Source organism: Bombina bombina, chromosome 2, assembly GCF_027579735.1.
Source record: "Bombina bombina isolate aBomBom1 chromosome 2, aBomBom1.pri, whole genome shotgun sequence".
In the NCBI taxonomy this organism is placed as follows: Eukaryota; Metazoa; Chordata; class Amphibia; order Anura; family Bombinatoridae; genus Bombina; species Bombina bombina.
In genome coordinates, this window is record NC_069500.1 from 835,820,346 (window position 1) to 835,836,675 (window position 16,330).

At 42.1% G+C, this 16,330-nt stretch overlaps 1 protein-coding gene across 1 annotated transcript in view; it reads left to right on the forward strand.

Annotated features, from left to right (window-relative positions):
• Window positions 1-16,330, forward strand: part of LOC128647327 (chromatin assembly factor 1 subunit A-like) — a 68,068-nt gene that overhangs the window by 39,799 nt on the left and 11,939 nt on the right. The window lies entirely within an intron of this gene.

Genomic DNA, 16,330 nt, shown 5'->3' on the forward strand with positions numbered 1-16,330 from the left:
TGGGTGTGGTGAGGGGTGTATTTATAGGCATTTTGAGGTTTGGGAAACTTTGCCCCTCCTGGTAGGAATGTATATCCCATACGTCACTAGCTCATGGACTCTTGCTAATTACATGAAAGAAAGATGTTTCCCATAGATGCCGCCATACGGGACTCGTGAAGCAGACGGTTCCTAAGGTGGAGGGAGCAGTCTCTACCCTAGCGAAGCGTACAACTATCCCTGTCGAGGACAGTTGTGCTTTCCTAGATCCTATGGATAAAAAATTGGAGGGTCTCAAGAATTTTTTTATCCATCAAGGTTTTATTCTCCAGCCTCTTGCATGCATTGCCCCAGTTACTGCTGCAGTGGCTTTCTGGTTCGAGTCTCTTGAGGAGGATCTACAGGTGGAGACCCCATTAGATGATATTTTAGACAGGATTAAAGCTCTTAAGTTAGCTAATTCCTTTATTTCTGACGCCGTTTTTCATTTAACCAAGCTGACGGCTAAGAATTCAGGTTTTGCCATTCTGGCGCGCAGGGGGCTATGGCTTAAGTCCTGGTCAGCAGACGTTACTTCAAAGTCTAAGCTTCTTAACATCCCCTTCAAGAGACGGACCCTATTCGGGCCTGGTCTGAAGGAGATCATCTCTGACATTACTGGAGGAAAGGGTCATGCCCTTCCTCAGGATAGGTCCAGCAAATTAAGGACCAAGCAGAATAATTTTCGTTCCTTTCGAAACTTCAAGGGTGACGCAGTTTCGGTTACCTCTAATGCAAAACAAGAGGGAAATTTCACCCATTCCAAACCAGTCTGGAGACCTAACCAGACTTGGAACAAAGGGAAGCAGGCCAAGAAGCCTGCTGCGGCCTCTAAGACAGCATGAAGAGGTAGCCCCCGATCCGGGACCGGATCTAGTAAGGGGCAGACTTTCTCTCTTCGCCCAGGTTTGGGCCAGAGATGTCCAGGATCCCTGGGCACTAGAGATAGTTTCCCAGGGTTATCTTCTGGAATTCAAAGGTTCATCTCCAAAGGGGAGATTTCATCTCTCACAATTATCTGCAAACCAGATAAAGAGAGAGGCATTCTTACGTTGTGTTCAAGACCTACTGGTTATGGGAGTGATCCACCCATTTCCAAGAGAGGAACGGGGGCAAGGTTTCTATTCAAACCTGTTTATAGTTCCCAAAAAAGAGGGAAATTTCAGACCAATTTTGGATCTCAAAATCCTTCAAAATGGAGACATTTCGAGCCATCCTCCCTATGATCCAGGAGGGTCAATATGACTACCGTGGACTTAAAGGATGCTTATCTCCACATTCCGATTCACAGAGATCATCAGTCCCTAAGGTTCGCCTTCCTAGACAGGCATTACTAGTTTGTGGCTCTTCCCTTCGGGTTAGGCACAGCGCCATTCTGATTCAGGCGTCGACTTTTCAAATCGCCAAGTCCCATACGGACATTGTTCTGGCTTTTCTGAGGTCTCTCGGGTGGAAAGTTAACAGAGAATAGTTCTATTTCTCCCTTCACAAGAGTTTCCTTCCTAGGAACTCTGATAGATTCAGTAAAAATGAAGATTTTTCTGACGGAGGTCAGGATATCAAAGCTTCTAACTTCCTGCCGTCTTCTTCATTCCACTTCTCGGCCGTCAGTGGCTCAGTGTATGGAAATGATCGGCCTAATGGTAGCGGCAATGGACACAGTTCAGTTTGCCAGCCTACATCTCAGACCACGGCAACTTTGCATGCTCAATCAGTGGAATTGGGGACTACACAGATTTGTCTCCTCTGTTAAATCTGGATCAAAAGACCAGGGATTCTCTTCTCTGGTGGTTATCTCGGGTTCACCTGTCCAGGGGAATGAGTTTCCGCAGGCCAGAGTGGACTATAGTGACGACAGATGCCAGCATTCTGGGCTGGGGTGCAGTCTGGAACTCCCTGAAGGCTCAGGGTTCGTGGACTCAGGAGGAAGCCCTCCTTCCGATAAACATTCTGGAACGAAGAGCGATATTCAATGCTCTTCAGGCTTGGCCTCAGCTAGCTGCGGTCAAGTTCATCAGATTTCAGTCGGACAATATCACGACTGTAGCCTATATCAACCATCAGGGGGAAACGAGGAGTCCCCTGGCAATGATGGAAGTTTCAAAGATAATTCTATGGGCGGAGGTTCACTCTTGCTATCTATCTGCTATCCATATCCCAGGAGTAGAGAACTGGGAGGCGGACTTTCAAAGTCGGCAGACTTTTCATCCGGGGGAGTGGGAGCTCCATCCGGAGTTATTTGCCCAGCTGATTCAATTTTGGGGCAAACCAGAACTGGATCTGATGGCGTCTCGTCAGAACGCCAAGCTTCCTCGTTACGGGTCCAGGTCGAGGGATCCCCAGGCGATGCTGATAGATGCTCTAGCAGTGCCCGGGTCCTTCAGCCTGGCTAATGTGTTTCCACAGTTTCCTCTCCTCCCTCATCTGTTTGCCAAGATCAAGCAGGAGAGAGCTTCGGTGATTTTGATAGCACCGGCGTAGCCACACAGGACTTGGTATGCAGATCTGGTGGACATGTCATCCTTTCCACCATGGACTCTGCCGCTGAGGCAGGACCTTCTACTCCAAGGTCCATTCAAACATCCAAATCTAGTTTCTCTTCGGCTGACTGCTTGGAGATTGAACGCTTGATTTTATCAAAACGTGGTTTCTCAGTCGGTCATTGATACCTTGATTCAGGCTCGAAAGCCTGTCACCAGGAAAATCTATCATAGGATATGGTGTAAATATCTTCATTGGTGTGAATCCAAGGGTTACTTGTGGAGTAAGGTCAGGATTCCCAGGATACTATCTTTTCTCCAAGAAGGATTGGAAAAGGGATTATCGGCTAGTTCCTTAAAGGGACAGATTTCTGCTCTGTCTATTCTTTTGCACAAGCGCCTGGCTGATGTTCCAGACGTTCAGGCGTTTTGTCAGGCTTTGGTTAGAATCAGGCCTGTGTTTAAACCTGTTGCTCCGCCATGGAGTTTAAATTTAGTTCTTAAGGTTCTTCAAGGGGTTCCGTTTGAACCCTTGCATTCCATAGATATCAAGCTTTTATCTTGGAAAGTTCTGTTTTTTGTAGCTATCTCTTCGGCTCGTAGAGTTTATCTGCCTTGCAGTGTGATTCCCCTTATCTGATCTTCCATGCAGATAAGGTAGTTTTGCGTACCAAACCTGGGTTTCTTCCTAAGGAAGTATCTAATAGGAATATCAATCAGGAAATTGTTGTTCCGTCACTGTGTCCTAATCCTTCTTCAAAGAAGGAACGTCTGTTACACAATCTTGACGTGGTTCGTGCTTTAAAGTTTTATTTGCAAGCTACTAAGGATTTTCTTCAAACATATGCATTGTTTGTTGTCTACTCTGGAAAGAGGAGAGGCCAAAAGGCTTCTGCAACTTCTCTCTCTTTTTGGCTAAGAAGCATAATTCGTTTAGCCTATGAGACTGCTGGCCAGCAGCCTCCTGAAAGAATTACAGCTCATTCTACTAGAGCGGTAGCTTCCACATGGGCTTTTAAACATGAGGCCTCTGTTGAACAGTTTTGTAAGGCGGCGACTTGGTTTTCGCTTCATACTTTCTCTAAATTCTACAAATTTTATACTTTTTGCTTCCTCGGAGGCTATTTTTGGGAGAGAGGTCTTACAGGCAGTGGTGCCTTCCGTTTAAGTGCCTGCCTTGTCCCTCCTTTCTTCCGTGTCCTAAAGCTTTGGTATTGGTATCCCACAAGTAATGGATGAACCTGTGGACTGGATACACCTTACAAGAGAAAACAAAATTTATGCTTACCTGATAAATTTCTTTCTCTTGTGGTGTATCCAGTCCACGGCCCGCCCTGTCACTTTAAGGCAGGTGTTTTTATTTTTTAAACTACAGTCGCCACTGCACCCCCTATAGTTTCTCCTTTTTCTTACTTGTCTTCGGTCGAATGACTGGAGGTGGATGTTAGGGGAGGAGCTATATAGACAGCTCTGCTGTGGGTGTCTTCTTGCAACTTCCTGTTGGGAAGGAGAATATCCCACAAGTAATGGATGAACCCGTGGACTGGATACACCACAAGAGAAATTTATCAGGTAAGTATAATTTTTTTTTTTCTTTCATGTAATTAGCAAGAGTCCATGAGCTAGTGACGTATGGGATATACATTCCTACCAGGAGGGGCAAAGTTTCCCAAACCTTAAAATGCCTATAAATACACCCCTCACCACACCCACAATTCAGTTTTACAAACTTTGCCTCCTGTGGAGGTGGTGAAGTAAGTTTGTGCTAGATTCTACGTTGATATGCGCTCCGCAGCAAGTTGGAGCCCGGTTTTCCTCTCAGCGTGCAGTGAATGTCAGAGGGATGTGAGGAGTATTGCCTATTTGAATGCAGTGATCTCCTTCTACGGGGTCTATTTCATAGGTTCTCTGTTATCGGTCGTAGAGATTCATCTCTTACCTCCCTTTTCAGATCGACGATATACTCTTATATATATATATATATACCATTACCTCTGCTGATTTTCGTTTCAGTACTGGTTTGGCTTTCTACAACATGTAGATGAGTGTCCTGGGGTAAGTAAATCTTATTTTCTGTGACACTCTAAGCTATGGTTGGGCACTTTTATATAAAGTTCTAAATATATGTATTCAAACATTTATTTGCCTTGACTCAGGATGTTCAACATTCCTTATTTTCAGACAGTCAGTTTCATACTTGGGATAAATGCATTTGTTTCAATCATTTTTTCTTACCTTAAAAAATTTGACTTTTTCCCTGTGGGCTGTTAGGCTCGCGGGGGCTGAAAATTCTTCATTTTATTGCGTCATTCTTGGCGCGGACTTTTTTGGCACAAAATTTTTTTTCTGTTTCTGGCGTCATACGTGTCGCCGGAAGTTGCGTCATTTTTTGACGTTTTTTTTGCGTCAAAAGTGTCGGCGTTCCGGATGTGGCGTCATTTTTGGCGCCAAAAGCATTTAGGCGCCAAATAATGTGGGCGTCTTTTTTGGCGCTAAAAAATATGGGCGTCATTTTTGTCAACACATTATTTAAGTCTCATTATTTATTGCTTCTGGTTGCTAGAAGCTTGTTCACTGGCATTTTTTTCCCATTCCTGAAACTGTCATTTAAGGAATTTGATCAATTTTGCTTTATATGTTGTTTTTTCTTTTACATATTGCAAGATGTTCCACGTCAGAAGATACTTCAGGAAAATCGCTGCCCAGTGCTGGAGCTACCAAGCTAAGTGTATCTGCTATAAACTTTTGGTATCTGTTTCTCCAGCTGTTGTTTGTATTGCATGTCATGACAAACTTATTAATGCAGATAAAATTTCCTTTAGTACTGTTACATTACCTGTTGCTGTTCCGTCAACATCTAATTTTCAGAGTGTTCCTGATAATATAAGAGATTTTATTTTTTAAATCCATTAAGAAGGCTATGTCTGTTATTTCTCCTTCTAGTATACATAAAAGTCTTTTAAAACTTCTCTTTTTTGCAGATGAATTTTTTAATGAACATCATCATTCTGATACTGATAATGGTTCTTCTGGTTCAGAGGTTTCTGTCTCAGAGGTTGATGCTGATAAATCTTTGTATTTGTTCAAGATGGAATTTATTCGTTCTTTACTTAAAGAAGTATTAATTGCATTAGAAATAGAGGATTCTGGTCCTCTTGATACTAAATCTAAACGTTTAAATAAGGTTTTTAAATCTCCTGTAGTTATTCCAGAAGTGTTTTCTCTCCCTGATGCTATTTCTGAAGTAATTTCCAGGGAATGGAATAATTTGGGTAATTCATTTACTCCTTCTAAACGTTTAAGCAATTATATCCTGTGCCATCTGACAGATTAGAGTTTTGGGACAAAATCTCTAAGGTTAATGGGGATGTCTCTACTCCTGCTAAACGTACTACTATTCCTATGGCAGATAGTACTTCATTTAAGGATCCTTTAGATAGGAAGATTGAATCCTTTCTAAGAAAAGCTTACTTATGTTCAGGTAATCTTCTTAGACCTGCTATATTTTTAGCGGATGTTGCTGCAGCTTTTTGGTTAGAAGCTTTAGCGCAACAAGTAACAGATCATAATTTTATAGCATTATTATTATTCTATAACATGCTAATAATTTTATTTGTGATACCATCTTTTGATATCATTAGAGTTAATGTCAGGTATATGTCTCTAGCTATTTTAGCTAGAAAAGCTTTATGGCTTAAAACTTTGCTTTCCCTTTCTTTCCAGGGTAATACATTATTCGATTTTCAGTTGGATTCTATTTTCTCAACTGTTACTGGAGGGAAGGGAACTTTTTTACCAAAGGATAAAAAATCTAAGGTAAATTTAGGTCTAATAATCATTTTCGTTCCTTTCCTCACAACAAGGAACAAAAGCCTGGTCCTTCATCCTCAGGAGCGGTATCAGTTTGGAAACCTTTTCCAGTTTGGAATATATCCAAGCCTTATAGAAACCTATAGCCAGCTCCTAAATACCCATGAAGGTGCGGCCCTCATTCCAGCTCAGCTGGTATGGGGCAGTTTATGTTTTCTTCAAGAAAATTTGGATCAATTCCGTTCACAATCTCTGGTTTCAGAACATTGTTTCAGAAAGGTACAGAATTGGCTTCAAGTTAAGGCCTCCTGCAAAGAGATTTTTTTCTTTCCTGTGTCCCAGTAAACACAGCAAAGGCTCAGCATTTCTGAAATGTGTTTCAGATCTAGAGTTGGCTGGAGTAATTATGCCAGTTCCAGTTCTGGAACAGGGGCTGGGGTTTTATTCTATCTCTTCATTGTACCAAAGAAGGTTAATTCCTTCAGACCAGTTCCGGATCTATCTATATTGAATCGTTATGTAAGGATACCAACATTCAAGATGGTAACTGTAGGACTATCCTGCCTTTTGTTTAGCAAGGGCATTATATGTCTACAATAGATTTACAGGATGTATATCTGCATATTCCGATTCATCCAGATCACTTTTAGTTTCTGAGATTCTCTTTTTAGACAAGCATTACCAGTTTTTGTGCTCTACCGTTTGGCCTAGCGTCAGCTCCAAGAATTTTTTTCAAAGGTTCTCGGTGCCCTTCTGTCTGTAATCAGAGAACAGGGTTTTGGTATTTCCTTATTTGGACGATATCTTGGTACTTGCTCAGTCTTCACATTTTCGCAGAATCTCATACAAATCGACTTGTGTTGTTTCTTCAAGATCATGGTTGGAGGATCTATTTACCATTCAGTTCATTGTTTCCTCAGACAAGGGTAACCTTTTTAGGTTTCCAGATAGATTCAGTGTCTATGACACTGTCCTTGTCAGATAAGAGAAGTTTAACATTGATATCAGCTTGTCAAAACCTTCAGTCACAATCATTCCCTTTGGTAGCCTTATGCATGGAAATTTTAGGTCTTAGGACTGCCGCATCGGATGCGATCTCCTTTGCTCGTTTTCACATGCGACCTCTTCAGCTCTGTATGCTGAACCAATGGTGCAGGGATTACACAAAGATATCTCAATTAATATCTTTAAACCGATTATACGACACTCTCTGACATGGTGGACAGTTCACCATCGTTTAGTTCAGGGGGCTTCTTTGTTCTTCCGACCTGGACTATAATCTCAACAGATGCAAGTCTTACAGGTTGGGGAGCTGTGTGGGGGTCTCTGACGGCACAAGGGGTTTGGGAATCTCAGGAGGTGAGATTACCGATCAATATTTTGAACTCCGTGCAATTTTCAGAGCTCTTCAGTCTTGGCCTCTTCTGAAGAGAGAGTTGTTCATTTGTTTTCAGATAGACAATGTCACAGCTGTGGCATACATCAATCATCAAGGAGGGACTCACAGTCCTCTGGCTTTGAAAGAAGTATCTCGAATTTTGGTTTGGGCGGAATCCAGCTCCTGTCTAATCTCTGCGGTTCATATCCCAGGTATAGACAATTGGGAAGCGGATTATCTCAGTCGCCAACGTTGCATCCGGGCGAATGGTCTCTTCACCCAGAGGTATTTCTTCAGATTGTTCAAATGTGGGAACTCCCAGAAATAGATCTGATGGCTTCTCATCTAAACAAGAAACTTCCCTGGTATCTGTCCAGATCCCGGGATCCTCGGGCGGAAGCAGTGGATACATTATCACTTCCTTGGAAGTATCGTCCTGCCTATATCTTTCTGCCTCTAGTTCTTCTTCCAAGAGTATTCTCCAAGATTCTAAAGGAATGCTCGTTTGTCCTGCTGGTAGCTCCAGCATGGCCTCACAGGTTTTGGTATGCGGATCTTGTCCGGATGGCCTCTTGCCAGCTGTGGACTCTTCCGTTAAGACCAGACTTTCTGTCGCAAGGTCATTTTTTCCATCAGGATCGCAAATCCTTAAATTTTAAGGTATAGAGTTTGAACGCTTGATTCTTGGTCAAAGAAGGTTTCTCTGACTCTGTGAATTAATACTATGTGACAGGCTCGTAAATCTGTATCTAGAGAGATACATTATAGAGTCTGGAAGACTTATATTTCTTAGTGTCTTTCTCATCATTTTTTCTTGGCATTCTTTTTGAATACCGAGAATTTTTCAGTTTCTTCAGGATGGTTTAGATAAAGGTTTGTCCGCAAGTTCCTTGAAAGGATAAATCTCTGCTCTTTCTGTTCTTTTTTCACAGAAGGATTGCTAATCTTCCTGATATTTCATTGTTTTGTACAAGCTTTGGTTCGTATAAAACCTGTCATTAAGTCAATTTCTCCTCCTTGGAGTTTGAATTTGATTCTGGGGGCTTTTCAAGCTCCTCCTTTTGAACCCATGCATTCTTTGATCGTTATATTACTTTCTTGGAAAGTTTTGTTTCTTTTGGCCATCTCTTCTGCCAGAAGAGTCTCTGAATTATCTGCTCTTTCTTGTGAGTCTCCTTTTCTGATTTTTCATCAGGATGAGGCGGTGCTGCGAACTACTTTTGAATTTTTTACCTAAGGTTGTGAATTCTAACAACCTTAGTAGAGAAATTGTAGTTCCTTCATTATGTCCTAATCCTATGAATTCTAAGGAGAAATCATTGCATTCTTTGGATGCTGTTAGAGCTTTGTATTATTATGTTTCAGCTACTAAGTCTTTCCGAAAGACTTCTAGTCTATTTGTCATCTTTTCCGGTTCTAGAAAAGCCCAGAAAGCTTCTGCCATTTCTTTGGCATCTTGGTTGAAATCTTTATTTCATCATGCCTATGTCGAGTCGGGTAAAATTCCGCCTCGAAGGATTACAGTTCATTCTACTAGGTAAGTTTCTACTTCCTGGGCGTTTAGGAATGAAGCTTCGATTGATCAGATTTGCAAAGCAGCAACTTGGTCCTCTTTGCATACTTTTTCTAAATTCTACCATTTTGATGTGTTTTCTTCTTCTGAAGCAGTTTTTGGTAGAAAAGTACTTCAGGCAGTGGTTTCAGTTTGAATCTTCTGCTTATGTTTTTCATTAAACTTTATTTTGGGTGTGGATTATTTTCAGCAGGAATTGGCTGTCTTTATTTTATCCCTCCCTCTCTAGTGACTCTTGTGTGGAAAGATCCACATCTTGGGTAGTCATTATCCCATACGTCACTAGCTCATGGACTCTTGCTAATTACATGAAAGAAAACATAATTTATGTAAGAACTTACCTGATAAATTCATTTCTTTCATATTAGCAAGAGTCCATGAGGCCCGCCCTTTTCTGTGGTGGTTATGATTTTTTTGTATAAAGCACAATTATTCCAATTCCTTATTTTATATGCTTTCGCACTTTTTTCTTATCACCCCACTTCTTGGCTATTCGTTAAACTGAATTGTGGGTGTGGTGAGGGGTGTATTTATAGGCATTTTAAGGTTTGGGAAACTTTGCCCCTCCTGGTAGGAATGTATATCCCATACGTCACTAGCTCATGGACTCTTGCTAATATGAAAGAAATGAATTTGTCAGGTAAGTTCTTACATAAATTATGTTTTTTAGGGATGCACCGAAATGAAAATTCTGGACTGGAACCGAAAATTCAGGATGCCCTTCGATAAAAACCGAAACAGCTTTTAAATACAAGGCTTCTGTGGAGCAGATCTGCAAGGCGGCCACTTGGTCTTCGTTGCATACTTTTCCAATTTCTACAAATTCATTGTTTTTGCCTCTGCTGCGGCTTCTTTTGGAAGGAAAGTTTTTCAAGCGGTGTTGCCTTCTTGGGTATTGTTTCCCACTTGTAATTATAATGGATTTGTGGACTCTCCATGCCATTGGAAAGAAAACCAAAATTATGATTACCTGAATTTCTTTTCTTTCCTGACATGGAGAGTCCACGACGCCCCCCTTATCTAAATGTATAGACAGCTTATTTGGTTTGTCATTTTCTAATCTTCAGGCACTGCTATACCCTTTTTGTCCCCTTCTCTTTCCATATTCCTTTGGCTGAATGACTGGGAGATTGTGGGAAGTGGGAGGACACTTGAAGCTTTGCTGGGTGTTCTTTTCTTTTACAAGATATGATGAGTCCACAGATTTCAACCTTATGGGATTACTCCTCCTGTTTAGCAGGAAGTGGCAAAGAGCACCACTGCAGAGCTGTATATATAGCTCCTCCCTTTCCTCCCCCTCCAGTCATTCTCTTTGCCTGTGTTAGTGATAGGAAGAGGTAAAGTGAGGTGTTAGTTTAGATTCTTCAATCAAGAGGAGGAGGAGTGGAGACATTTTATTTTTCTTCCCTGATATTGATGATCTTAGCAAACGTTATCTATGATCCATACTGGTTCCCACAGAGCAGCTGAAGGTAATGTAAAGAAAAATCTTCAGTGTGGAGAACGGTGTCATGCTACAAGCAGCATTGAGGTATATTCAGTCTTTTGTTTCTGGGGAGACTTGATACATCAGAACAGGCTGACATTATTCCCTAACTGGGGAGGGGTAACTAGTATACACTGCAAGAAAGAATGGTGTACCTCTAATTCCCTTTATTGTACTTATTTAATAGTGTGCTGTTTTCACTTTAAATTTTCTCTGTGGGCTGACGCTGGGAGATGCGGTTCTGACTTAGTTATTTTGAGGTTATATCTGGCTGACAAGGGACTTTATTCTCTGAGATGCGCTTTATAAGAGGGGTACATGGCTTTTGTATATGGAGACCGACATGTTAGTAATCTACCCATGCAGGTCTTGGTACGGCTAAGAGTTACGCCCACAGTGGGCGGGGCCTATTTTCGCGCACTCGGCCGCGCAGTGTATTTTCCAGATCGGAAGCAAAGTCCTGAGGCACTGGTGGGGCCTAGCTCAGTTTTGCAATCGTAGGGCCCAGAGAGTCTTGAGACCGGTTTCTTCAGTGTGATCTGGGGGCACAGGGTGTTCTTTTTTGTGAACTTCAGAAGCACCTTGGCTTTTCCTTTCTCTTCCTAACTTTGGTCGAATGACTGGAGTGGGAGGGAAGGGAGGAGCTATTTAACAGCTTTGCTGTGGTGCTCTTTGTCGCCTCCTGCTGGCCAGGATGTGAATATCCCAATAGTAATTGGATGATTCGTGGACTTGTGTCAAGACAATTTATCAAGCATAAATTTGGTTTTTTCAAAGGTTCTGGGATATCTTTTGGCGGTGCTCCGGTTCCAGGGCATTGCAGTCGCGCCTTATCTGGACGACATTCTGGTTCAGGCGCCATCCTTTCAACAAGCAAACTCCCACACGGAGATGCTGTTAAACTTCATGCGATCTCACGGATGGTGGATGGAAGGTGAATTTGGAAAAGAGTTCCTTAATTCCAACTACAAGGGTAGTTTTCTTGGGAACCATAATAGATTCACTATCAATGAAGAATTTTCTCAAAAGTCAGGCAATCAAAGATTTTCGTTTCTTGTCTAGCGCTTCAGTCCTCTCCTCGGCCATCAGTGGCTCATTTTATGGAGGTAATCGGTCTGATGGTAGCGGCCATGGACATCATTCAGTTTGCCCGTTTCCATCTCAGACCTCTGCAGTTATGCATGCTCAGGCGGTGGAACTTAGATAATGCTGATCTGTCTCCTTGACTACATCTGGATCAGGAGACAAGGGATTCTCTTCTTTGGTGGTTGTCTCAGAAGGCTCAGGGGATATGGACTTGGAAGGAGTCGGTTCTACCCATAAACATTCTGGAGCTGAGAGCAATCTTCAATGCTCTCCTCGCCTAGCCTCGGTTAGCTTTCGGCCCGGTTTATTAGGTTCCAGTCGGACAACATAACTTCATTGGCTTACATCATCCATCAGATGGGAACTCTAATTCCTTGGCCATGACAGAGGTAGCCAAGATTATTCCGTGGGCAGAGACCCACAACTGCTGTCTGTCTACGATCCACATTCCAGGAGTGGATAATTGGTAAGCGGATTTTCTGAGCAGTGGGATCTCCATCCGGAAGTGTTTTCCAGCTTGATTCTCATATCGGGACAGCTGGAACTGGATCTCATGGCATCTCGGCAGAATGCCAAGCTCCCGAGGTATGGGTTGAGGTCAAGAGATCCTCAGGCTGTACTGATAGACGGTACCTTGGAATTTCAGCCTTGCATACCTATTTCCCCCGTTCTCTCTCCTTCCTCGGGTCATTGCTCGAATCAAACAGAAGAGGACGTTGGTGATCCTCATCGCACCAGCGTGGCCTCGCAAGATCTGGAATGCAGACCTAGTGGAGATGTCATCTCTTCCACCTTGGAGACTTCCATTGAGCAAGGACCTTTTACTAAAAGGGCCCTTCATCCAAATCTAGTTTCTCTGAAGCTGACTGCTTGGAGATTGAACGCTTAATTTTATCCAAGCTTGTAAGCCTGTGACTAGAAAGATTTACCATAAGATATGGCGCAAATATCTGCATTGGTGTGAATCCAAAGGCTACTCTTGGAGTAGAGTTCAGAATCCTAGAACTTTGTCCTTTCTCCAAGAGGGTTTGGAGAAAGGTTTATTGGCAAGCTCCTTTAAGGGTCAAATATCTACCTGTTTTGTTACATAAACGTCTGATGGATGTACCAGACGTACAATTGTTCTGTCAGGCCTTGGTCAGGATCAGGCCTGTTTAAGCCGGTTACTCCTTACTGGAGTCTTATCCTTGTTCTTAAAGTTCTTCAACAGGCTCAGTTTCAGCATATGCATTCCTTAGATATAAAATTATTTTGGAAAGTTTTTTGTTTCTCGTTGCGATTTCATCTGCTCTTAGTTTGAGTCTCCTTACCTTATTTTTCATTCCGATAAGGTAGTTTTGCGTACTAAGTTAGGGTTTCTCCCCAAAGTGGTTTCAGATATGAACATTGATCAGGAGATTGTTGTTCCTCTATGTCCTAACCCTTCTCATAAGGAAGGTCTGTTACACAACCTAGAAGTGGTACGTGCTTTGAAATTCTATTTACAGGCGACTACGGGTTTTCGCCAGTCTGCTCTGTTTGTGGTTTTCTCTGGGAAACGTAAGGGGCAGAAAGCTACGGCTACTTCTTTCCTTGTGGCTGAAAAGTATCATTCGTTTGGCCTATGAAACTGCTGGACAGCAGCCTCCTAAGAGTTACGGCTCATTCTACGAGGGCCGTTTCCTCCTCCTGGGCATTCAAAAATGAAGCTTCTATGGAACAGATTAGCAAGGCTGCAACTTGGTCCTCTCTACACACTTTTTCAAAATTCTATAAATTTGACACTTGCCTCGGCTGGGGCTTCCTTTGGGAGAAGGGTTCTTCAAGCAGTGGGGCCTTCTGTCTTGTTCCTCCCTTATGTGTCCTCTAGCTTGGGTATTGATTCCCAATAGTAATTAGATGTTCCAGGGACTCACTGTGTCAAAGAAATAAATTTAGCAGGTAAGCATAAATTTAGTTTTCTTTCCAGGCATGGAGAGTCCACGACCTGCCCTGATTTATTTAAGGCAGAATTTATTTTTATAAACTTCAGGCACCTATATACCCCTAGTGTGTGTTCTACCTTTTCTTTATTCCCTCGGCTGAATGACTGGCAGAGTATGGGAACTTGGAGGGATACTTAAAGGGATAGTCTCTCTAATATAATTTTTATTGCTTTAAAGATAATCCCTTTATTACCCATTCCCCAGTTTTGCATAACCAACAGTTATAATAATATACTTTTTACCTCTGATTACCTTGTATCTAAGCATCTTCTGACTGCCCCCTGGTCACATGACTTTGTATTTATTATCTATTGACTTGCATTCAGTATTGTTTTATGCTAGTTCTTAAATAACTTCTCAGATGTGAACTCATTTTTATCTATATGGCCCACATGAACTATGTCTCCTGTTGTGAAAAGCAAATACAAAAGCATGTGATTGAGACTGTCTGTAGTGGCTTAGAAATAGGCAGAAATTTAGAGGTTTTTAAATGTTATAAAGTATATTAGTATAACAATGTTGGTTTTGCAAAGCTGGGGAATGGGTAGTAAAGGTGTTATCTTTTTAAACAATTTTTGTGTGGACTGTCCCTTTAAGGGACTGTACACTGTAAAATTGTTTTTCCGTTAATGTATTTTAAATGACTTGTTATACCAACTGCAGAGTATAAAATATTTGAGTAATTCCGTTTTCATGCTTATTTGTGTATATGAAGTAGCTAATTTTGTGCTTTGAAACCACAGCCTATTACAATGGGTTGAACTTAAAGGTGATATCAGATCTCATTATGTTCTAAGTTTGTGTAAACAGATTTGCTTCCTTATCTTTTATTTGGCTGGAACACCAAAGCTCAATACATAGAGAGAACAATGGAAAATGATCGTTTTATTACTTAACTATGATGCAGCCCACTCAGAGTGTAATCTCTTCTGCTGGCTGTGTATACTTAGGGCTCGATTTATCAAGCCTCTACGGCTACAAGTTCTCTCAAGAACTTGCTCGCCGTGATTTATCAAGCAGCAGTCACCAGACCGCTGCTTCCCTAACATTTTCGCCACCTCTTATTGTGGCAAAATTCAATCTCCTCGGTCGAGTCTGACCGATGAGATTGACAGCTACTGCCCGCGCGTGATTGGCGCTGCGCGGGCAGGGGGCGGGATTGCACGCGAGCGCAAGTCTGTACTCGTGTGCAATGTTAATTACCTGCGGGTAATTTCGCCCCGCCACAGGCGAGCTGAGGCGTACAGGGGCGCGTATATACGCCTCAGCGTTAATAAATCTAGCCCTTAGGCTATTCAATAGCCTATACTCCAGTATTAATTTGTTCAGTATAGGTGGCGATACCACAGGCTAAATCAGCTATTTCAAATGCTGAAATAGGAGTAAAGGAGCCACTTGTAACCAATTTAATACACTAGCAGGTTAAAAGGATCATTGGGAATAATTTAAAGGGGATAATTATTTTTGGTGAACTGTCCCTTTAAGCTCTGGATATGGTGTCATTGCCACCTCCTGGTGGCCAGGTGGTGAATTTTACAACAGTAATGAATGGATTTGTGGACTGCCAGAATAGAAAATTTATCAGATAAGCATACATTTTGTTTTGTGTTCGGTTTATAAACACTGCCTCTCCTCCCTCCAATCTATTGTGAATTGCTTCTGCTAGACTCATCCACCTAAGCGGACGATCTACATCAGCTGCTCCGCTCTGCCAGTCTCTGGCTTCCCATACATTCCAGAATACAATTTAAAGTATTAACCTTAACTTACAAAGCACTCAACAGTCTAGCTCCCAACTATATTTCCTCTCATCGTGAAATATTTCCCGTCCTCTGCGATCAACCTCTGACCTACATCTCTACACTCCTGTTATCTCTACGTCCCACTCCCACCTCCAAGACTTCTCACGTGCAGCTCCTGTCCTCTGGAACTCTCTACCCCACTCCATAAGACTGTCTCCAACCTTGTATAGCTTCAGAAGTTCCTTGAAAACTCACCTATTCAGAGAGGCTTTCCATCTCTCCTCCATCCCACATCCGAACCAAACTAATACATGTACATGAACTGCCTGACTCACTGCTGCAAATGCAACCGATGTAACAAGCTACCCCTACCTTATGTGTCTGCACGTTAAACGTATAGACTGTGAGCTCTCCGGAGCAGGGCCCTCTTCCTCCTGTACTAGATTTGTTTAGTTATGTTTTTTGTATTTTATCACAAATCTTTGTCATTTTATACCCCTATCACTGTACCCAGCACTACGGAATTTTGCGGCGCTATACAAATAACTGATAAAAATAATAAATGTCTTTAGGTATTCTAGTTTTTATTTTTCTTCTATAAGATACAAGTCCACGGATTCATCCTTGTGGGATATTATCCTCCAGCTAACAGGAAGTGGCAAAGAGCACCACAGCAGAGCTGTCTATATAGCTCCTCCCTTGACTCCACCCCCCAGTCATTCTTTTTGCCTACTCTAAGTAATAGGAAGGGTAAAGTGAAAGAGGTGATAAAATGTTAGTTTTTATTTTCTTT